General features: G+C 34.7%; 1 pseudogene; it reads left to right on the forward strand.

Moving 5' to 3' along the window:
- The first annotated feature begins 21114 nt into the window (after nucleotides 1–21114).
- On the forward strand, nucleotides 21115–21640 carry LOC125837740 (uncharacterized; annotated as a pseudogene).
- Nucleotides 21641–26046: the final 4406 nt, after the last annotated feature.

Genomic DNA, 26046 nt, shown 5'->3' on the forward strand with positions numbered 1-26046 from the left:
ATGGTATATCTAGATACTGTACTGTTCATACATTGATGGCATACTCGATTGTCATACTAATCATGTTTTATAAAACTCTTTTCTCAAAACTCATCTTTTCTTTCTCAAAGCTCAGTTTAAGTACTCAAGTGTTGGCTTTAAAAAGGTTTTTTAAATTTATAACTCAAATCATAAGGTTCATGTAGAATTATGGGCATGAACTACTCAACTCAAGGACCTTCATGGGTAACATGTAGTAGCCCCGTGATTAGGAATATAATCCCAAAATGATTAGGAACTCAATACTCAAGACTTAGAATTTGAAGATACTACTCCTCTGAAAGATACTTAACTGATGGAGTTCATGCATAATTTATGGGCATGAACGACTCGACTCAAGGGTCTAAATAACAATATGGAACTCATGTATACGAATCTTGTCATTCTCATACTTACTTCCTCAAAACTTAGCTCAAATCGACAGTTGATCTCAAAGGATTCACAATTCAACTCAAAGACTTTCTTGAACTCTACTCTTAACTCTTTCTTGAATTTGAATTATGAATTCAAGAGTTATGATTCATGATATGAAGGATCTCAATAATAATATAGCAATTCGATAATTAGGAATATAACTTTTAAAAGAAACATGAACTCAAGAACTCAAAATCAACTTATCTCAAGAATACTCAAATCTAGGGAAAGTATCCTAGAGTACTCTTTTACTGCTCTAAAAGTAGATGTAGGGCGTGAGGACGAACTAGTCCGATACTATGATAGCCTTACATACCTGGAAGAATAAGGTTCTTGAAGAATCTCGAATAATCACTTGATTAAAAGCATTGAAACCCTAGCTTGAAGATAAACGATCAAGAAAACCTTTCTTGAGATTCTTGAATTAGTTTCTTGAAATCTCTATGACCAATAATTATGATTTTCCTTAGTGATTCATAACTGTATGGAGGAATTCGAGTTGAAAAGAATGGAATTCTTGGAGAAAGACTTACCTTGAAGAAGAATCTTGAAAAAGATGGAAAGAATCTTGAAAAATATTGAAAGAATCTTGAATGTACTCTTCTACTTTGATTTTTCCTTAGGGTTTGAGAGAAAAGAGAATGATGGACTAAAAGATGAAAATCTGATTGTTTTGACACTTTTATTAGTCAAGAAATTCTTTTAGGGTTTTCTTGGACATAAAAAAACAAAAACAACCCTTTTAAATGTTTTCTTGTTGTCTAATTCGTAACAACACTGTATAGGTTACTAAAATAGTCATAACGTTTTACTTAGAAATTGGATTGACGCGAAATTGGTGGCGTTGGAAAGTAGATTCAAATACCTTTAAATGGATAGGTTATGGCTCACGTAAATCTTTATATTCTAAGAGATATGGTCGTTTAAAATTTACCCAAGTAGAATCTTACATCAAAACTTAATCGATAATGACACTTATCAAGAACTCATCAAGAACTTAAATCCTGAAATTTTAAGAACTAAATTATGCTAAATAAATCATGATTGGTGTGTGGGTTAATGAAACCAACACTATGGAAACTTACGTACCTCTTAGGGATCAAACCCATGACGAAAATCTGCAACAAAACTCAAGAACCTCGACGAACGCCTTGATCTTTTCCTCTTTTCTCCTCTTTTCTCTTCTTGAACTCTCAACTAAAAGCCTACTCGTATATTAGGATTATAAAACTGAACCTAATAGTATTAGACCCTTAAAACCTTACTAATAATGAATAAAATCTTATTTGGTAAGGAAAAGACCAAAATACCCCTCATAATTTTTGGGTAACTTTCCTTAACTGGACAACTTAACTTCAAAAGGGCATATCTCACTCATCCGAACTCGAAACTTAGCAAACTCGATAGCGTTGGAAAGATAATTCACAGACCTTTCAGTTTCAATCTTGTAGCCCACCTAAACCATCCTTTACTGATATTTATGGTCATTTAAAATTTACCCAAAACTCATAACTTAAGCATAACTTGCAAAATTTCAAATTTTGCCATCTCCAATTTAGTTCTTTTTGGAACTCAAGGTGCTACATCTAGTGACCTGACCTTAATAATTAAGAAATTTTAAATTCCTTGCTAAATCCTACTCACAATGAAGGATGGTTCGAGTCTTAGTTCAAAAAATTTCTGAGGTGTTACATTTCTTAATTATTTTTCGATTTATATGATGAAACTTCTTTCAAGGTGGGTTGTATCATTATTTGTGTCTTTCTTTACTAAAGTTCCCTAGTTATCTTGCTCAAAAGATCCTTCTTTTGTGTGTATATATATTTGCACTTTATTTACTGGTTTTGTATTTTATAATAAGTTTTTTGGGTTGCAATTATTTTCGTCTTTTAATAGATTTTTGGTGATGATCTCTTATATAAAGTGAACAGAAAATATTAGTCAACTTCACTTTTGTGTTTATCATCTTATAATTCTTATAAATTTATGTAAAATCAATTTATTGGTCATTTTCCCCTCATTAACATGGTAAATATATATTTATTATTTGTCTATATTAATTTTGTTAGATATGTTTACGTCCATTTCTTAAATTTAGACTAAGAGTTCATCACTATATCACATACTATGTGCTATATTATCATAATTAGTTTTATATTTTTCAACATTTTTTATTTTGCAGACAAATAACCAAAATTAATGAAAGAATTAATTAACACTGTTATATTTGCATAGAACAACATATACAAAAGAATAATGTAATTGATAATTTTCAACGTTAGATTAGACCTATACAAGTTTGAATGACAGTAAAGAATAAACGTGCAGTGCACATTTCCAGAACTAGTATAATATATACGTGCCGTGAAACTAGTATATTATTATTAGTGGGAAGCTCCTAAATTCAAAGTTGGATTACCATTTTGACCTTATCTTACACCTAAAATAAAATAAATATTAATATCTATTTAATTAATTAAATATTAAGCAATAGTTATATTTAAATTCATGCACATATACAAAAATCTTTTGTGCTTCATTGATGACTTAAGAAAGCTGCAAAAAAAAGGTAAAAAAAATGTTACATAATACAAAAAATACTACTTATATTGCGATAAGGAAAGTCTTCCAGGTATAAGGGATATAATGATCACTTAATGACAAAGAATTTACACATCGTGGTCCACTTAAACCCACAAATTTGCAAAAATAAGAGGAGGTTTGGATCCACTTCTACCATAAAACATATCTTCATCTCTATTTTCTATCAAGGTTGTAGAGATGATAGTCACAATATGATATGATTCTCAATCTTAGTATTGTTGGGGAGGACAAGTGACAGATGGTCTAGTGCCTCCACTGATCTCATCCTTGGCCTCATCCCCATCTTTGTTCACACCTTCCTCGACAATCGCATAAATCAAAATTGAGCCTAAGATATGAGTAACGAATGATGCTCAATTTTATGATGATGCAATTTATTCATTTTGGGATCTACTTAATCGTGATGACTATTCTCTATCGATTGTGGGATTGTTGAACGTTCACTGAGTGGGTGTTGATGATGAAGTTAGGCTATTTTGGCATCCTATACTTCAAAAATTTATGTTCAAATACCTTCTAAGTTCTAAGGATTCGTGATTCAAGAAATATATTGACTCATTTGTAGAAATTGGGATATTTCAAGTTTTATGTTCAAATTCAATAAGCAACTCAAGAAACATCATAACTTTGTAAAATAGAGTATGAATATATTATGATTCCCAAAATTTTGTTTGTTTTTCTTTACATTTTCGGGCCATCTGTTATTAAGAGATGAGTTTCAATTCATCTGTTCGTTCGCTCCCTATTAAAGATGTTGTGCTTCAATGCATGGTTATACTATCTTGAATTTCGTGTGGTAACTCAATCTGTTTGATCACAATTTTTCAAAAAACATCTTCTAGTATGGTTCTTGAAGGTCTTACAACAAGCACATTCTTTTGATAGAACCTTTTATGCTATTATACTTGAATTTGTTGATATCATTGCGGATTCTACTCTAGCATTTTTCATTGTTGATAGAATAGGAAAAAAAAATTCATGTGAATGGAGATGCTAATCATAATGAATGGTCAACGCTCGTGGCTCGTAGCGATGGGTGAAAATGCCAAAAATGAACTCATTCATCATAGCTGGAGCAAACATGCTCTTTCTTATGCCTTTAATAAGTTTGAGTCACAACCTAAGTTGCCGTTTCTGTCACACCTCGAGCCTACACCCTGGACGTAACTGGCACTCGAGAACCATTGTTGGTCCCCAAGCGAACGCTTGGCCTGACTCAATACTCTGTAGAAGACTTACTCAACAATATTTGAACTCAAATGTAAATATTTACTCGAATGTCTCAAGATAAATAACTTAGAATACATAAAGTATTCAAATGGCCAAAAAGGCAACTCAACTCTTAAACCTTAACAATGGAAATGAAAAAGATTCCTCATAACACTTCTGTCTATGAAGCCTCTAATAGCTATGAGGGAAGTCGGGACAAGACTCACGACCTCCTAACAAAATTGAAAGTAGACGTGGAACCCTCTGAAGTAAGGAGGCTCACCAAAGAACTCTGGAACAGCAAGTGATATTAACGGAGCGCTTGTTGATGACCCTGATTACCTGTATCTGCATCATGAAAGATGCAGGCCAAATGGCGTCATTACATAAAATGTACTAGCATGTAGGAGGGACTCTAAAGCACATATAAAAGCAACAATAAAGATGCAATATAAAGAAAGATTTTAAAACATTAGATAATAACTCAATGTATTTAAAAAATACAATAGTAAACTCTTTACTCTTATTTGGGAGATTCTCTATCCACCAACCATCACTATGAGCTATGTGATGATACAACCTCTCTCAGCTCACGGGGAAAGAAGCTCCCCATGTAAGAACTTTAAAAAACAACCCAACTCACAATTAGTGCCCCTTCAGCTCTACTCTTCTTCCATTGGTCGTACCAGATCCTAGCAACACCTTTGAGTTGGTATGCAACAAGTTCCACACGCTCAACATCTGTAACATGCATCACCTCAAACACTTTCTGCAAATCTTCCATAAAGTTTTTCGAATCCTCAGTGACACTTGAACCAGTGAAGTCTGGTGGATTCATCCTCAAGAACTCACGGATCCTGAATGTATCAACCACATCCTGTCGAACCCCTCTCTGTTACCCAGCTTGGTTGGTCACCACTTGACTTAACATCCGGATAGCCTCCCGGAACTCAACATTAGTGACCTCTTCATGGGGTTGCACTTCTAGTGCATTGGGGACCTCTTGATCCTGAGAATCAACATTTCTCCTAGCAAAACGACCACAGACAGATATTCATGGAGGCATGATCTGAAAGATAAGTGCAAACACGAATTAGAAAGAAACCTTTTTAGAGTTGAACTCTATCGCACGAAAAGAGTATGAAAGAAGTGAGATATTTTCTAAATGTCATAGCCTTCTAATTATAGATGTGGCGCGCTTCACAGTGATAAGTATGACTCTACATGATAACAACATGGATAGCATGGATCGCGTAAAAGCATTAGAGGACCTTGATGGACACAAAATCAAGAAGTACAATGTGTGAAAGGTCCATCTAAGTGAAGAGAAAGAAGAAAGAGGCCATTTGTGCAAATGGTCATCTCATAATTTCAAGAATTCACAAAAGAAGACAACCAAACAAGGCCCTTACCTCATTAAGGGTAAAATTGTCAAAAAAGTGTCTTCTTTACTTTATTTTCAAGAATTCACAAAAGAAGTCAACCAAATAAGGCCCTTACCTCATTAAGGGTAAAATTGTCAAATAAATGTCTTTTTTTATTTTATTAGTATAAATAGTAGTCTCTTTTATTTTGGATGATTTAGACTATATGGGTTTTGAATGTGAAATGAACAAACTCTTTCAAGAGTGTAGTTTAAGGGTGGAATCCCTTTAGGATAGCCTAGCTTAATCTAGATTAGTGATAGGTGGATTCTCATTGTTGATTTAGGACTTCTTTAACCTTGATTTCACTTGAGATTGATCATTTGTGGTTTTTCAATTTGAGTTGTTTCTTTTCGAATTCAAGTTTCTCTTCTTCCTTGGTTGATTGTTTATTCAATTGCCTTTCTTTCTTCTCTTCTCATCTCTTATTTCTCATCTTACTTTTTTGTTGTTTCATTCCCCATTTGATTTCAATTGGTTTCATCCCCAATTGAAACCCTTATCATTTCGTATCAAGAGCCTAGGTTTAGATTTGTTCTTACAAATCTAGTCTTGGTTTAAAAAAAAAAAGTCCAAAAAATTCGTCAAAAAAAATACTTGATTTTTTTTTAATTTTGATTTGTTATTTTTGACACAAGATCCTTATTTCCTAGTGTTTTTTTGAGTCTAGGTTTCAATTTTTGTTCAATTTGGAGTTGTAGAAGTGAAGTTACTATTGAAGGGTTTCAAGCTTTTCAAACTTTTCAAATTTTGAAAGTGGGTCTTTTGATTGAGGCGAAATTGGAGGTTAATAATTAGTGAGCTTTGTTCTCTTAGTTGAACAGAAGAAAATACTAAATTTTGAGCCAATTTCGAGTTGATTTGAGTGTATTGGGGTTGAGTGTGTGTTCTTGGTGGTCAATGTCTTGTTGGTATCTTCAAGTTGTTCTTGAAGAAGAAGAAAGAAGAAAGTACATTTGATCCAACTTTTCAAGTCAAAGTTGGTCAAAAGTGTTTTTTTGGGGTCCATTAGTGGAATTTTGAAAAAAAAAGAAAAGGAAATTCGAAAAAAAATAATTGAATTTCAAAAAAAAAATTAAAAAATCCATGTGGACTGCCACGTCAGCAATCAGTTGCCAACACAACATCCACTTCAGCGCCAGCTCAGTGCCACAACAACAGCTCACTGCCAGGCCATCCTTGACGCGCCACATGGCGCGTGTGGCTCAGATTCAAAGAGGAAAATGTGCAGGTTTTTGCTTAAGACCCCAAAAATATTCTAAGTATGGGAAGTTTTTTGGACCAAAATTGTTTTCTAAGTGTCCAAACATCTTGATTCTTTTTCTATACTTTTTTCCTTCAATTCCTCAACTATTTAACAACTAATTAACATCTTTAATTACTTGTTAACTAGTTTTAATCATTAAATTATCCAATCAAAGTCTTACAAGTAAAGAACTGTTTTAAGGCTTAAAAGTTTTTCTAAGTGTCCAAATTCACTTCTTCTTCTTCCACACTTTTTTTCTTCTATTTTTCAACTATCTAACAATTAATTAATATCTTTAATTACTTTTAACTAGTTTTTAATCATCAAATCTTTTCTTTGATCCTTCAAATTAACAAGAAGTAATTCTTCTACTTTTGTTACTTGGTTTATTTTGAGTCCGAATTTTTTTTGGCACTTCTTTCTTCTACTTTTGTCATTTTAATTCGTTGATAACCTTCTTGATTCCAGTCCTTTAGATTTTTGGGTCATCCTTCTTTCAAGAGTCACAAGAATCCACTCCACCACAAAGAATTAGTGATCTTGTGATTTGATTGGGCAAAGGTAGTTCTCTATCAAATTTGGGAACACACTTTAGGAAGGTGAGTGTGAGATCAAATAAGAGAGGTGTGAGGAATTTTGCCACTAACCTTGTTTGCTAAGTTTTGTAGGTACCCAAGGTGTTTACAAGGAAGAATGTCATCCGTAACTTCCGAATATTGTGGAGATGATATTGGTGAATATGCTTGTAGCAATATGAGCTATGAACATGGTGAAAATGAGTTTTGTGAGGGCTATGATGGTCCTTACGAGCATGGCAATGGGGCTCTTGTTTATGATGGTGATTCTTATGAGGGATATGATGGTCCATGGGATAATGAACAACGTGGTGGTGAGAACTACTACTCCGGAGATGATTTTGAGATGAATGGAACTTATGTCTCTTGTGATGATGTTGAAGGGATGGAAGAACCTTATGGTGTATATCATTGTGGAGATGAAGGTTCTCATGCTACGCACCATGGTTATGATGGTGATGTGAGGTACAATTCTTTCTCTCATAGGTCTTATGAATCCTTTGAGCATAATATAGATAGAAATGGAGGTTGTGAGGTTGAATTTACTACCTCATCTTGTGCTACTTCCTATCCTAAGAAATAAGGCATAGATGTTTGGGTGGGACCATTTCAAAGTCGCCGTGTGGACCATAGAAGAAGTACATTCCCTACTTCTCGAAATATGCTAACTTATTCTTATCATCCTAGTTCCAATGTTTCTTGTTCTCCGTATGGTGATGAGGTTGAAGGTAGAGGGGGAGGAACACTAAGCCATGAAGTAGTAGAGTTAAGAGAATCTTTTACAATGTTGAGGGAAGAGTTTGATGATTTCTTACGGATGTTTGAAAAGGTTACGTCTATGGTACAAAAGAGGAAAGTTATTCATCATGAAGATACGCCTAAGGAGTTACCCTTGGAAGAAAAACAAGATACTCCTTGTAAGGTTGGCACTAAGGAGTTGCACATGGAAGTCAAAACACCCACTCCTTGTGCACCAAAATGGAAGTTGAACTTGAAGGGATCTTCTAACCCTTCTAAAGGAATCCTTGGAACTTGCCCTAACTCCCATCAAATTGAGAGACAAAAGATTGAGAGGAGTAAGGATGTGAAAAGTGACAACTCTAGAGTGGAAAAAGGAGAGGTTGGGTGGAGTGTTGTGAGAGGGTTGTCACATTTTTCTCCTAACTCATGTAACTTTACTTTCTCTAGTTGTTTGAAAATTTGTGCAGGTATCCTTGGAAGCAAGCCTAGTGAGGCACCTCAAAATGTGAAGAATCATGAGGTTCTTGAAAGGTTCCAAAATGAGAAAATGTGCTCTAATGTTGATAGTCAAGGTGACTACACTTCTTCCTATGAGCTACAAGGTAACAATGCTAACGCCTACACTTCCTTGAACTTGGAACATCATTGTGTGGATAGTAGCCCTTTGAGTGTAAATAATAACTTGTCTTTATGTGAGCATAGTGGGTCTTTACCTTGTGATGTTCTTGATAGCACTTTCTTGTGTGATGATAATATCCTTGTTGTGAGTGATCAAGCACTAGTTGATCCTTTTGATGACCGAATTGACTCTTCTAGTAAGGTCAATTTGTGTCCACCTAGTGTTGGCACTTGTAGCTTGAATAAGGGTACAGTGTCCTGCGATGAAAGTGATGCTACACTAGTTGATCCTATTGATGTCCAAGTTGATTCTTCTAGAAAGATCAATTTGTGTCCACCTAGTGTTGGCATTAATGATTTGAATGTATCCTTAGACCATAACACAATTTCTTGTTTTTCTCATGTGAATCTTGAGGTAGAATGTTTGTTAAAGGATAATCTCTTGTTTGATGATAACATGACTTTTGAGAGTGTGCATAGTGAAATGCCTTATAATGTTGGAAGTGTAGCCAGTCTCAGCGGCTATCAATTGTTTGAGAATCCACTATGGTGTGATGACACACTTTCCAAAGATGGAAATCTCTTTTGTGAAAATGAGAGTACATTTATTGGAGAGGGTAGTGTTAAGATGAAAGGGGACGCTTATGTTAAATGTTACTTCATCCTTGTGTGTTCCAATTCTTCATATGAATTGTGCTTCTTTAGTATATAAAGTGGAGGCCAAACTTGGGAACAACTTGATTGAAGTTCATTTATGTGACACCTTTCTCTACTACTTGTTTACATATGATGATGTTAGCACTTTTGAGTGGAGTACTATGATATTGGAAGATAAGGGTGCCAATCGGGTTAATAAAGGTGTGCTTGATCCATGTTCATGGATTTCCTTTCCATTTGACCCTGGTAATGAGTTGAATTGTGGCATTTGTTTAGTGATGCTTGGTCAAGATGACAAGAACAATTTGGAGAAATTTGTTGGCACCTTTCCCTATGATGGAAAGTTCTTCTTGAGGGTTTACAATTTACTTGAGGGGCCTACGTTGTGCATGGGGAAGGGTCGTTTTCTAACCCCCTTTCTTTACTATCTCTTTGCGTATGATCTTGTTGATTGTGCATCTTATGGGGATAAGAGTTATTTGTCAAGAGAGGGGGAAGTTTATCTTAAATTCATCATGTTGTCTTTGTGTGTTCCATCTTGTGATGTAATGAGTGCTAGGATCCTTAAACCTAGTTGTAATCTTGCATATAGGAACACCTTAGATGACCCTTATGTGCATGATGATGAGTCTCATATTTGTCTTAAATGGGCATTGCATTTCGGTCGAGGTATCATTGAGGTCTATACTTGTTTGTATGACCCCATTATGTGGACCTATTATCATTTTAACCCCGGTGAGCGTTTGAGCTTGTAGTAATGTTATATTTTGGGTGGTATTATCCTTTTGATGTGAGGAATAGCCAATTTCCTTGTTCTCCAACTGCGGGCTTAATAGTCCTGATAATAGAGGATACTTGGTTGCTCCTTGAGATTATGTCTCCTTGATGTAATGCTTTTTGTGCTAACCATTATACTAACCCTCATGGCATGAGGATATATTTATTGTTCGTCCTTTTCATGGTTTTGCAAGGTTTGGATTCGAGGACGAATCCTTTTCAAGAAGGGGAGGATGATAACAACATGGATAGCATGGATCGCGTGAAAGCATTAGAGGAGCTTGATGGACACAAAATCAAGAAGTACAATGTGTGGAAGGTCCATCTAAGTGAAGAGAAAGAAGAAAGAGGCCATTTGTGCAAATGGTCATCTCATAATTTCAAGAATTCACAAAAGAAGACAACCAAACAAGGCCCTTACCTCATTAAGGGTAAAATTGTCAAAGAAGTGTCTTTTTTACTTTATTTTCAAGAATTCACAAAAGAAGTCAACCAAACAAGGCCCTTACCTCATTAAGGGTAAAACTGTCAAATAAGTGTCTTCTTTATTTTATTAGTATAAATAGTAGTCTCTTTTATTTTGGAAGATTTAGAATATATGGATTTTGAATGTGAAATGAACAAGCTCTTTCAAGAGTGTAGTTTAAGGGTGAAATCCCTTTAGGATAGCCTAGCTTAGTGTAGCTTAATCTAGATTAGTGATGGGTGGATTCTCATTGTTGATTTAGGACTTCTTTAACCTTGATTTCACTTGAGATTGCTCATTTGTGGTTTTCAATTTGAGTTGTTTCTTTTCGAATTCAAGTTTCTCTTCTTCCTTGGTTGATTGTTTATTCAATTGCCTTTCTTTCTTCTCTTCTCATCTCTTATTTCTCATCTATCTTACTTTTGTGTTGTTTCATTCCCCATTTGTTTTCAATTGGTTTCAACCCCAATTGGAACCCTTATCACTACATAAATGACTTCATAGACACCCTAGGACTATTGAACTTTGTTCTCTTTACCAGGTTTGTCACGCCCCGAGCCTACAACCCGGACGTAACTCGAACTCGAGAACCATTGCTGGTCCCCAAGCGAACCCTTGGCCTAACTCAATAATCAACAGAAGACTTACTCAAAATTATATGAACTAAAAAGTAAAGATTTACTCAAATGTCTCAAGATAAATAACTTAGAATATATGAAGTATTCAACTGGACAAAAAGACAACTCAAGTCTTAAACATTAACAATGGAAATCAAAAAGACTCCTCAAAATACTATTGTCTACGAAGCCTCTAATAACTATGAGGGAAGTTGGGAAAAGACTCACGACCTCTTAACAAAACAGAAAGTAGATGTGGAACCCTCCAAATTAAGGATGCTCACCAAAGCAACTCTAGAACAGTAAGTGGTCTCAACGGAATACCTGTTGATAACCTCGAGTACCTGTATCTATATCATGAAAGATGCAGGCCAAATGGTGTTAGTACATGGAATGTACGAGCATGTAAGGGGAACTCTAAGGCACAGACATAAGCTTGAACTAATACAAGGAAGAACATAATTACCTCATCTAAGACTCAACTTAACTCAGAAATACTCAACTCAATTCAATATAAAAGCAACAATAAAGATGCAGTATAAAGAAAGCTTTTAAAACAATAGATAATAACTCAATGTATTTTAAAAAATACAATAATAAACACTTTACTCTTATTTGGGAGATTATCTAACTGATAACAATCACTATGAGCTATGTGATGATACACCGTCTCGCCCATGCTGCCAGAGCTGTCCTATACCTTACCAGAGTATTAGACATCCTTAACTAAGTGGATCCACTAAACTATGCTTAAAGAAATACTAAATCGTCTAAAAGTATGCCCCTTTACCCATGTTCGCATACATAGTTTATGAGGACTTTGAGTTGTCTAAACTCGTACCCATATTGGTGTTCAATAGTACTCCAAATAATATAACTCATGCTCATATGCTTAACAACATTTCCTCATCCTCAAACTTTGAGATTATTACTCAAAAGGTTCTCTTAAAAGAGATAGTGCTCAAAAACTCCTCATGAACTCATTTGGAAATCAAAGTTTCCTCTTATTTTAAATGTAAAACATTTAACCTTGGGAATAATTAGTTCCCTTATATTCATTTTGAAAACATGAATTCAACTATCCTCATCCTCATACTCAAGTACTCTAGTCTTACAACAAGTTTTAAAAGTTTGTCAAAGACTTCTCAAAATGACTCAAAAGGTTCTCTCAAACTTGACTCTTAATCTTTTCTTGAATTTGAAATGTAAATTCAAGAGTTATGTTTCATGATATATAAGATCTCTCGATAATTAATGAAGGTTTAAATAGTTAGGATAAAGAAGGGAATGAAATCTCGACTCAAAGGAACAAGTACGGAACGAGAACGAAGAAGAAAAGTGGTCTAACGCTTGTGGCGCAGGGGTAGCACGCCACGCCAGGCCTCCTCTTACTGGAGCTAGTTTTTGGTGCACTGCTCACGCCCAACGCCAGCCCTGCTGGTGCATAGAGGGCGCGACTCCCCAACCTGTTTCCAGAACATCCTGACGAATTTTTCTTCTCAATTTTTGGCCCTAATTCACCTAGAACCGATTGATTTCTTCTAAAATCTCTTATATTCGTATACCCAACATAAGTAAACGAAAATCAACTCAAATTTCCTCATGAAAAACCATCAAAATCAATACCCTCGCCTCAAGAACTCATCAAAACCCCATTTACAAAGAATGAAGAATGAAACCTCAAGAAATTCGTCAAGAACCTAAATACACGGATTTTCATGGATGAAAATTAATAAAGAAACTCATGATTGGCATAAGGGTGAACGAACCCATTACTATGAAAGCTTACATACTTCGAAAGGATCAAATCCTTGGCGAAATTCCTCAAGATCGCAAGAAATCTTGAACGCTTGAAGCTTTTCTCCCTTTTCTCCTCTTTGATCTTTGCCCTAATTTTCCAAAACATTTTAGACTTTAGCGTAAACTGATATTAAGCAACTTTGACCCCTAATTTGGTTGAAAAAACGTGTGGGCTTAGTGGGTTAAGAAAAAGACCACAGTACCCCTTCTTAATTCGGATAAATATCTATAACTGGACATGCTGAACTCAAATGGGCAAATCTTCGTCATCCTAACTTGGATTTTAGTAAACTAGGTGGAGTTGGAAAGAGGACTCAAAGGCCTTTCATTTAATATCTTATGGACCACCTAACTCATACTGTGCTGAAAGTTATGGTCATTTGAAGTTGACCCAAAACTCACAATTGAAGACTAACTTGCACAAATCTTAAATTGGCTATTTCTAATATTAGCCCTTTCTAAGACCGAGGTTCTGATAGAAGCATTTAATGAATTCCAGATTCACAGTTTCTCTTTGAATCTACGGATTGTAATTAAGCAAGAAATCATCAACTTCTGAACTAATAATCCTGATTAAAGTGCAGTATTGGGGAGTTTTTGAATTGAGGAATGTGATTCCTAAATTCATTTAATCGACTATTCGAATCCTTGCAATTATTATCAAAGAAATATGTTTCTACATATTACTAGTTTTATGATTTGCGGTAACTGAACAATACAACTACAACACAAGAGCTTCATAACTATTGCTTGGAGGGGATTTTTCTGTCTCCTCAAGAGGACTATCTTTCAATGATAGTTGGCGGCGTTTGGGCACTTTGGGTATTGAAGAAATCTGCCTAGTAAGCCGGATGAATCTCAATTGTTTGGTCAAAATAAGAAGAACAAGTCATTGCAGAGAAATATTGCAAACAGAAAAGAGAAAGATGAGAAAAATATTTTTGTTTGTCTACTTCCTATTTTATTCAACGTTTCAAAATCGAATTTACTTTTAAATAAAAGTAGAATACAAAATTTTGAAATTTGATTCAAAATTTTGGTCATATGCCAAACAAGACCACAAGATATAAATTTTTTATTTATTTTCTAAAATTAGGTACAAATTCAAAATACAAACAAATTAAAATAAAGAGAATAATTTAAAAAAACTGAATGTTATTCGGACCAAAAGTAATAACTTTCTGAGTTTCCCTCTGAAAGTAGGAATATATATTCAAACCTTATTTGTTTAGATTTTATTGTTATAAATTGAAGCGCTCCTGCCTCTCTCTTTTTCTGTGTAATAATTTTTTGGGAATTGTATCGTTATAACAATTTCTTCAATCCCAAATAAAAAATCTTTGCTTAGTCTTAAGAGGACCCCTTTTTTACAATTTCTTTCCATCAAAAGATGAAGAAGAATCTTACAAACTTAACAACACTACACATGTATTGACTCGAGAACTAATTGAGATAAGGGATATATATCCTCCCCCAAAAATAGATCTGGAAAACCCATGGCACATCAAGTTAAATATTACCCATGATGAGGTCGTTGTACGAAAACTGGTGATTCCATTTGTTGAGACGTTTGAGTACATTCTTCTTTACTGGACGTTGGACATGGCCAAAAGTGTTGAGAACGGGTATGGTATGCCTGTTGACATGTGGGATGTTACTAAGGAGAATGTTCCTAAGAAGTATGAAGGTGGAAGTGTTTGCTTAAGGAATCTATAAAATGATGACTTTTCTCTTTCATGCATCGAATTGTTCAACGATAGTGGATTAGGCGTTGATGATGAAATGGGACTTTATTGGGATCCTAGATCTTCAAGTTTAATATTCAAATTACTTTCTCAGGTTCGCTCTTAGTGAACATTCAAAGAATTTAGGACCAAAAACCACATACCATAGTCTTTTTATAAGTGTTACTCTTTCATATAGTTGTAATAGTTAAAGATTTGATTATGAAATTGAAAATTTTGTAGTATGATGATTCATAAAGTTCCCAATTTAGTCTGCATGATCCCTTTCCTGTACTTATATTACTATAATGCTCTCTTTTTATTTATTTTTTAAAATCAGATAGAGTAAAATAGAGGTGTTCTAATATGAGAACAATGTAGTTTAGGTATGAAATTTTCCTAAGCAATGATAGTTTAGGAGATTTCGATACAAGCCCTCATTGTTGTTAGTATGTAAAATAAACATCTACTAATAGGTGATCTGTAACACCTCAGACTTCGAAAGAGCTAAATAAAGATTCGTACAAGTCACCCATCAGTTTTTAGTTTTGGGTCAACGTCAAACAGCCATATCTTTTAGAGCATAAAGAATTAGGTGGCCCATGAGATATCAAATAGAAGGTCTTTGAGTCATCTTTCCAACGCCAGTAAATTTTCTCAATATCAAAATCAGAGTAAGAAGTTATGCATGTTTGAGTGAAGCCTCTCTATTTAAGGCATTCCATTCATTTTAAAAAAAGTATTTTGGCTTTTACTTTTTTCACTAGGCTTAGAAACATTTTTTTTTCACCCCAAATAAGGGTCTAATCAGATTTAGACCACTTTTTCATGTTCCTAAACAATTAGAGATTTAGAGAGACGTTTCAAGAGTAGAAAAGGGAAGGGTTTCAAGCGTTCTTTCAAGAAATGGGGATTTTGCCAAGAACATTGTTTTATTCAGGTATGTAAGGCTTCTCAAAGTGATGGACTTGATTTTCCTCACACCCTGCATCTAATATATCCATGAAATCATTGTATCTAAAGGCTTCTTGAATAGTTGTTGATAATTGTTCAATTTTTTAACAATGGAGGTTGCAAATTCTTATGTATTGTGAATCCTTTGTAAAGGTTGTGTTTCCCAAAGGGATTGTGTTGAATTCCTCATATAATCATGTTGGGTTTGAGAATCAAGAATAGTTAAGGAGAATTTCCTCCATTCCAAATGAGTTAGGACCCTAAATTGAGTATAAACATTCATCGGATTTCTAGGTATGGGGGTGGGGATCTGCGCCACCATAGCACTAGAACTTCTGGTCAGTAGTTTGGGGCTTGGCACACTGCGCCAGTAGTGCGCCAGGGTCACCTGGTCCTTTTTCCTTCCGTGCTTCTTTCTGAGTGTTCCTTTGAATTGTGACTACATTCTCTTCTTTGTATTAGCTCCTAAAATCTCTATTAATCCTTGAGAGATTTGACATGTCCTAATCACATTTATTAATTTACATTCCAAACCAAAGTAAGTTTTAGAGGAAAGTTCAAGAGGCCTTTTTGAGTCATTTGAAATTCTTTTGTAGTCAAAAATGATTTTGAACCAAGTCTTGAGAAAGTAAACATGAGAATGAGGAGAGTTGTATTCATGATTTAAAAAGAGTATAAGGCAAAAACGTATTCCCAAATGTAACACGTTTTACATTTAAAGTGAGAAAGGTTGATTTCTAAATAAGTTTATGAGTTCAGAGATGTTTCAGAGTATTACTTCTTTTAAAAGGATCTTTTGTGTAATTACCTCAAATTGAGAAAGATTTATATTTTATACATTTGAACATCTGTTTAAATATTATTGGGAGTATTATTGAGCACTGCTATGGGTATGGGTTTAGACAACTCAAATTCCTCATAAACCATGTAGCCAACATGGGTAAAGACTCATACTTTTTAGACGATTCCTTATTGCTTTTAAGCATAGCTTAGTGGATCCACTTAGTTTAGGTGTTCTATACCCTCATAAGGTATAGGACAATTCTGGCAGCATAGGAGAGACGTATCATCACATAGCTCATAATGATGGTTGTCGGTTAGAGAATCTCCCAAATAAGAGTAAGGAATAACCATTGTATTTTTATGCATCTTGAGTTAATATTTCTGTTTGGGAAAATGCATAAGTACCCCCCCAGCCTATGCCCGAAATCGCAGAGACACACCTAACCTTTACTAAAGTCCTATTACCCTCCCGAACTTAATTTATCTATAATATTCTACCCCTTTTCATCCTATGTGGCACTATCCTCGAAAAAACTGTCAACATGCGCTGGGCCCACAAAACAGTGCCACGTAGGCCAAAAAGGGGTAGAATATTACATATAAAATAAGTTCGGGGGGGTAATAGGACCTTAGTAAAGGTTAGGTGTGTCCCTGGGATTTCGGGTATAGGCTGGGGGGGTACTTATGCATTTTCCCATTTTTTATAAAGCTTTAAATAATGCATCTCTTAGTATTGCTTTTGTATTGGATTTGAGTTGAGGTGAGTATGTCTTCAAGTCTTATAACTTAAGTTATGTATGCTTTTAGTTCCCTCTGCATGCTCGTACATTCAATGTACTGATGTCATTTGACCTATATTTTATTTATGATGCAGATACATGTGTTCAAGGTCATCAACATGTGTTTCGTTGATACAATTTTCACTCCAAGTAGCTTTGGTGAGTCAGCTTGCTTTTTGGAGGGCTTCACATTTATATATTTTATTTTGATAAGTTGTTGAGGGTCTTGACTTGACATCTATCTTAGTATTTAGAGGCTTCATATATAGTTAGAAGTTGAGGAGTCTCTCATTATTTTCCTTGTTGATGTTTTGAGACCTTAAGACAGTTGCTTATGTTTTATTAAGTGTTTCTAGATATTCATTGAGTTAAGTTATAATTGACACATTTTGAGTTTAATTGTGTACTTAGAGTCCATTTTGCTTGAGTAAGCCTTCTGCTAACTAGTTAGCTAGGCCAAGGGTTTGCTTGAGGACCTGCAATGGTTCTCGAGTGTCGCCGATGTCCATGGTGCAGGCTCTGGACGTGAAAAACTTGGTATAAGAGCACTGAGTCCAAGAGTCCTAGGGTGTCTATGAAGCCATTTCTATAGAGCCCTTTTTATTGGTGTGAAGCGCACCACATCTATAATTAGGAGGTTACGACATTTATGAAACATTTCACTTCTTCTTTCTCCTTTTCGTGTGATAGAGTTCAACTCTATAAAAGTTTCCTCTAACTCGTGCCTACGCGCATATTTTCAGATCATGCCTCCACGAAGAGCTATTCGCGGACGTCCTACTAGAAGGAATGTTAATCATCGAGGTCAAGAGGTTCCCAATGGACCAACAGTGCAACCCCTTAGGAAGAGGTCACCAATGCTAAGTTTAGGAAGGCTCTTCAGATGTTGACTCAGGTTGTGGCAAATCAGGCTGGTCAACAAAGAGTGGGTCGTCAGGATATGGTTGATACATCTAAAATCTCTGAGTTCTTGAGAATGAATCCCCCAGAGCTCACAAGGTCAAATATCACTAAGGATTCGAAGAACTTTATGGAAGAACTTCAGAAAGTGTTTGAGGTTATGCGTGTTGCGATGTAGAGCGTGTGGAGTTAGCTTCATACCAAATCAAAGGTGTTGTTAGAATATTGCATGACCAATAGAAGAAGAGAAGGGTAGAGAGGGCACCACTTTTGAGTTGGGCGGTGTTTGAAGGTGCTTTCTTAGGGCGCTTCTTTCGATGTGAGCTAAGGGAAACAAAGGTAAGAGAACTTCAAAATTTGAAACAGGAGTCCATGAGTGTGCAAGAGTCTAACCTTAAACACTTTTCTTATGGTGGAAATAAATCAAGACAACTATATTTGGGGGACACCTTGTGAAATTTTCTAAAGTTCGATGGCATATTTGAGCCTTTTCTCTTTTATGGAAAAGCAAAAAATAAACCCCTGTACTATAGGAAATAGTTTAAATATACCCCTAGTTATACTTTTGGGCTAAAATATACCCTCCCGTTATACTTTCGGCTAAATATACTCTTATGATTAACAGACGACACGTGGACGGTCAGGATTAAAACAACTATTCATTTTAAAATAATTAAATTCAGATATAACCCGCCCCGCCAAATAATTTAACCCGACCTAACTTATTGACCCACCCAATTTATCTTTCAAACAAGAAACCTAATGTCCGATTGAGTTCTCTCCGGAAAACTTACTTCAACTTTAAGTTCTTAAATTGCTGCACCTTTTCACGCCACAACAAACGCTGGAATAATAAAATCAGACTTGTTTATTATCCCACTTGCTCTTTGGAATCCATAGATGGGAATCAATCACGGTAATCAACGAGAAAAGGGATAATAATACACCAACACGGTGTCTTGTTTATGACAACCATCAAGTACGAAATCTTGTAGATGAGCCTACTCATGAAGATGATGCAAAGGAGCATGTGGAAAACACGCCACCACATAATCATTATCCTTAGACTTATTTTGTAGACTAAGATATTTGTGTATAATTTATGACTTGTGTTGTGTTTTATGAATTCTTCTTAGTGTTTGTAGATACTTGGTGTTTTGTGGAGAAGCAGTTTTGGATGAATTTGATCAATATAGTGTGAGTTAAAGGATATGAGATATTTCTATTATTGTCGTTTAGTGGTTTATTGATAGTTTTGTGAGCTGGATTTTAGTAATGCCACAATTTAAAATTTGGGATGTTGATGATACTTATTTCAATTCCAGGGATAAGTAAATTAACTCTTTGATAGTTTGATAGAAAATGTGAAATTTAAGAAGTCAAAGTTGAAGTAAGTTTTCTGGAGAGAACTCAATCGGACATTAGCTAGGTTTCTTGTTTGAAAGATAAATTGGGGATTATGTTGGGTTAAATTATTGGGTCGGGTCGGGTCAGGTGGGTTATATCTGAATTTGATTTATTTTAAATTGAATAGTTATTTTAATCCTGGCCATTCACGTATCATTTGTTAGTCATAAGGGTATATTTAGCCCGAAAGTAAATGGGAGGGGTATTTTTAGCCCAAAAGTATAACTACGGGTATATTTGAACTATTTTCTATAGTATAGGGGTATATTTGGCCCTTTGCCGTTCTCTATAATAAATAACTTTCTTTAAAAAAAATAATCTTTTACACGTTTACATACCTTTCAGGCAACAATCTAAAGATCCCTTTTGAGCAAGCCAATAATCGTATGAGAAATGTCTGAGTACGATCTAAAATTATGTAAGTTATTACAAACATCAGACAATAGCCTATTATGTTGTATCTAATGATGAGAAATATATGAGCACACATTAAAGCCAATCTAATATTATCCGGGAGGATAATTTCTCAAGGGTTATATTTTGGACAAAGTTCACATAAGGATAAAATGTAAATGGTAATCTATTTGCTTAAATCAGAAAAATAAATAAGAAAATAATGACATAAATAGCCGTTTATCAAAATAATGACTCGCAAATATATACTCTCGTTAGTTTCATGACATCAAATGCTGAAGAAGCCTAAAAGTTAACAACACATCTCGGGTAAAAATACATGAGCTAATAGACATATGGCCTCCCCTGATATTTGATCCAAATACCGTAAGGCACATCGGGGAAAAGATTACCCAGGAAGAACTTACTTTTGAAAGTTGCGGACTCCATTTAGGAAGTTGAGTAATCATGAATTCTCAATCCATCGTGAAATTGAGCAAAGTTAATTTTAAAATTATTTTCTAAGGTTCCTGATTCACAAATTAGGCGTATGATTGGAATATTTGGATTCTCAATTTTTAGTCTGCTTTACTGTACTTGTATTTGCAAGAAAAGATTGGCTGATAGTTGTTTAAATGATTCAAGAATCAGGACCAAAATTTTATTTGCCCATTTAGTTACTTGCGTGTAAAAATTTCTACACCGTTGATGGATATTAGTTAAACTCATATTTTTGTCCACACTTCAAGTAAGATAAAAATCTTGGAATTATTATCCCGGATTCAAATGCTAAAATGACACATTTATTCTATTTTATAACTTTTCTCTGAAACAAGTTCAAAATTTAAAAAGAGTAATAATTTTCTTTGATTCTTTCTCAAAGTTGGAATAGAAAACCTAATTTGCATCTTTATAACGTGTTACTACCTCTCACTCTTTTTCAGTGCTTTATTTTCTTAAGAATTGTATCCTTCCTTGGTTTCTTTGATGTCTGATCAGAGGCCTTTGAATAGGATGAAGAAGACCTTCTTTTACAATTTCTTTCCATCTAAAGTTGAAGAAGAAGCTTGCAAAGTTAACAACACACAACATATAGTGACTCGAGAACTAGTGGAGATAAATGACTTATACCCTGCCCCAAAAATTGATCTGCAAAACCCATGGCAAATGAAGAAAAAGATTACCCATGACGAGATCATTGTAGGAATGCTAATGATTCCAATTTTTTAGATGTTTGAGTACATCCTTCGATATTGAACTTTGGACATGGCCAAAAGTTTGGAGAACAACTACAATGTGTGTTGACATATGTGATGTAACTGAGGGGACTGTCCCTAAAAAGTATGAAGGAGGAAGTGTTTGGTTAAGGAAGGTGTATAGTGATGATTTTTCTCTTTGGTGCAGCGAATTGTTCAAGGGTTGCGGATTGGGTGAAGGTGATGAAATTGGGCTTTATTGGGATCCTAGATCTTCCAATTTAGTGTTCAAATTGCTTTCTCAGGTTGGCTCTTAGTGGAAAGGTCTAGTAATTTAGGACCAGAAACAACATACTATCATAGTCTTTGGTTTAGTATTACTCTTTCATATAATTGTAATAGTTGAAGACATAATTATTAAATTGGAATTCTTGAAGTTCCCAATTCAGTCTGCGCAATTCCCTTTTTGGACTTGTGTTTTCATTCCCTATATATTATTATAGTGCTCTTTTAAGTTTGTGTAATAGTTTAAATAGTTTTGATGTTCTTTACCAACCTAGAAATGAGCTTAATGTGAGAAATTAGTTGATATACTCATAAAAAATGCCTGAAAATTAGGATCTAACATGACCTAATTAAGGACCACATTTCTCACACAAACTCAATGGTAGAAGATTACCTCTTAATCATCATAGTGAATCTTTAAGTTGATGGATTTTGTACAATTGAGTGTAGTAAATAAGTGATCTATAGAAAATCAGAATACAAAGTATTAGGGCATTATGAACAGTGGATTGTGATTTCTAAATTGAACATAGATGTATTAACTTAAGACAAAACTGATTTTGTAACATAAGACTAAACTGACTGAAAGCTTTTGCATTAGCACAAGAATAAGGCTACATTCTTCAGGTCTTTGTTTCCATTTTTCTGCATAATCGAAGTTGTTGGCTGCTCAACTATTTTAGAAAATGCTAGCTAATAAATAGAGTAAAAGAAGGATAGAAGAAGAAAGGCAACTTCAACTCTTGAAATATCAGTAGAGAAAAATAAATATCCATAATAGTAAAGTCCATACCTTAAATAAGGGAACAAGAGCTTAACTCTTATGATAACTCAAGTTGTTTGATCTTGAAAGGTCTTAAAACAAACACATTCTTTCTTGGTCTATACCTTTCTGCATTTTTACTTGGGTTTGACGATATCATTGATCATTTTCACACCTCGATTTTACTGATCTGAATTTATATTGTTATTGAATTCTAGTAACCAAGTGTCTGCATTAGCATTAGTTAATGTAGTTCTCCACGGTTCATCTAACAGAATATGCATAGTAACATCAAAGAGACGGTGTCCATTTTGCTATTTTCTGGTCTAGTGACTTCAATAAAAGCAGCAAGCAGATTCATGATTTTATTGAAAATGGTATTCATTATATGGATATTGTGAGTAATGGTGGCTATTCTCTATCCATTGTGAAATTGATCAAGGATAGTAGATTGGGTGTTGGTGATAAAATTGGGCTATATTGGCATCCTAGTTTATTATCAAAGTTAATTTCAAATTATTTTCTAAGGTTCGTTATTCAAGAATTAGGCCCATATTTTTCATTCGTACTTGTGATTGGAATATCTGGATTCTCAAATTTTTATCTGCTTTTCTGTACTTGTATTAGCAAGAAAAGATTGGTTAATAGTTGTGTAAATGATTCAAGAATTAGGACCATTAAGTTGTAATATATGTAGTATGAATATATGATGATTTTTGCAGATATCCATGTTTTTTCTTCTTAATTTGCTTTTCCGTATTGGGAGTAAGAATTTAGAAAAGATTTATGTACAATATGTTATTCGATAACTAATAGATGAACGATTATACAATTCAATTCATCCGTTCACTCCCTATGAAAGATCTTGTCTCTCAATGCAAGGTTATACAATCTTGAATGGCATGCCTGAATAGCTAATAATTGAATTAGAATGAACAAAGAACTGATAATTTGAGATGGTTGTACAGTTTTGAGTGTCTTGTTATAACTCGTGCTTTTTTATCACAGTTTTTCCAAAAATATCATGTATTATCATTCTTGAAAGGTCTGACAGCAAGCACATTCTTTCTCAGTTTGTATATTTCTTTTGATAGAACCTTTTCTGCATTTTTACTTGGATTTGTTGTTATCATCGATCGTCATTAGTCATTGTAGTTCACCTAATGTAATATGCACAATAAAATCAAAGAGGCGGTGTCCATTTTGCTGTTTTATGGGATGGTGACGGCAATAAATGCAGCAAGCAGATTCTATAGAAATTGTGAGTAGATATAAAGTTGTCACAAAAGGCAAAGTTTTAATGGTCATTCTGTCGAAGTTGATATAATCTTATCAAATGCCTGGAAATAAGGACCCCATTTCACGCACAAACTCACATGTTGAAGATTACCCCCAAGCTTGTCTTCTCGCATCATATCTGCAACATATTCCTTAATCATCAGGGTTGAATATTGGCTTCCGTACTATGTGATTGACTTTAATGAAGAAAAACTGTTTGGGATCTCCATAATACTTCTATTCCTTGTGAACAGGAAAAGATTCATCTAGGTCTTCCAAACAGAAAAAGTTGAGCTGATATACTATTCTCAAATTCTCTAACTTTATGTCCTGTTATAACAGGGTTAGTTCAAATACAAAATAATTATCAATTCCGATATGTTGTAGCTTTGTAAATCTCCAAATACTAGGTGATAGTACATTGTTTGGTATGTTATTCACCACCCGAGTTTTTCAGCAAGTCTAGTGTTACAAATTTTGTTTCACTAGTTTTCTACGCTGATGCATATCTCCTCTAAGTTGCAAACAAGAATGGATACCTCCCTAGTAAGTGTTCAAACACGTGCCATAAGAAGGAACAATTTTTAGTTCTTCAAAGACTTTTCTAACGGGGGACAAAATATCAAGACCACTACATTTAGGGTACACCTTGTTTAATTTTATGATCGATAGTGTATTCGGGCCTTTTCCCTTTAATGAATGACCTTTTTTTTAAAATAAAAATAAAATCTCCTACACGTTTATGTATTGATGTGCCGCAAGTTATAAAAGCTTATTCCAAGAGACCAAAATAAACAATTAAAAGACTTAATAATTGTCATGAGACAGTTAAGGGGTGTTTTTTTATGTAGAAAAGGGGCAAGGCAGTTAGAAAAGTGTGTTCAAAAAAAGGATAAGGGAATTCTGGGAAAGCTCTAGCCTCTCAAATGTCTAGAAAGGTTGTGATCTAGTTAATCGTAGGTTATGTATTATAAAACTGTCATAATCCAAACATGGATAATAATTCACACAATTCAAGCATTTCATCAATTAATCAATAAGAGCACAATAAGGCAACTCACATCGTTATGTTCATCACATAGTCTTTTTCATTTCAACTCTTTTTTATCCATTTAGATATATCAAGTGGAAACTTAAACCCTTCACCTCATCCCCATTACTCCCAACACACAAGCAACGAAGGAAGAATACGAATTCATACAAGGTTTAGGAGATCATTTCCCTTAACTAAATCAACAATCACTCCACTAGTTGAGTCTTCCCCTTCCGAATCACTTCCAATGCCCCACAATCTATATACAAGCAAGTATTCACAATCACTTTATGGAAACAACAATTCCCACATCAATTCCCTGGAAAAGTGGGTCAATCAACACAAAATCCAATTCTAAAATTAAGGTTTGAATCCAAAATTTTAATACTTGGAAAACATTACTCAAGGCTTTAGGAACTCATGAGGGAATAAAATTTTGAAAAATGGCTTAAAATCACCATTTTACTAAGTTCTTGGGATCTCATTTCAAAAGCTTGATTTGAACACGTAAATCCATAAACAATAATGGATAATTTAAGATTTAGAGTTAAGAATCGTTACGCAAAAGTTTTTCCTCAAAAATCAGGTCCAAATCTCCACCACAAAACTCCCAAAATTCAAAATGGTGAAATGGGGCTTAACCTCGAAATGGCAGGCCAAAAACTCTACCAGTCTCGCAAAAGCGATATGGGGTTAGCTTATGCAAAACCCGCTAAAATGCGGCTCTCACAAAAGTGAATCTCTTTTCACTTTTGGAAAGATCGTTTAAGAGAAGAGGCTCTCGCTTCTGCGAAGGTCGCTTAAGCAACATTCCTTTGAAAAAGCGAGGCGTGCAAACACTAGCAACTCAGCCAAATCTCAAAACAACGAAAGGACCCTCGAGATTCATTTGGAACCCCGTACACACAAACCAAATAATCAATCCAATTATACTCAATGTTCCGGACTCAATGGAACTGTCAAAACACGAATCTGAGGTCTCCTTCACCTGACCTCCGTGAAAACCACAATATACTAACTCACGCTTAAAAAGGCTAAAACAAGCTCAAAACCTCCCAAAAATCAACCAAGACCTCACATACGCCTGAAATCATCTTCCGAATCCAATGGAACTCTAGAAATTCTAATGTAAGCGTCCAAACCCTAAATGTTGACCTAAGTCAACCCAAAGGATAAAATTCAACAAATTCACAACTTAGGGTCTCAAATCCTCTAAAAGTCTCGGAAACTGAAATCGACAACTCTCTCAGCTCAGATTCTACATTTCGGGACTAAAGAAATCAATTGAATTCCACTTCTTCACTCGAATCTCTATAAGTCTCCAACAACCACTTTCTAACAATTTAGCCTTTAAAACTCACAAA

Source organism: Solanum verrucosum, unplaced genomic scaffold (assembly GCF_900185275.1).
Source record: "Solanum verrucosum unplaced genomic scaffold, falcon-dt-bn FXZP01000029.1, whole genome shotgun sequence".
NCBI classification, from domain to species: domain Eukaryota; kingdom Viridiplantae; phylum Streptophyta; class Magnoliopsida; order Solanales; family Solanaceae; genus Solanum; species Solanum verrucosum.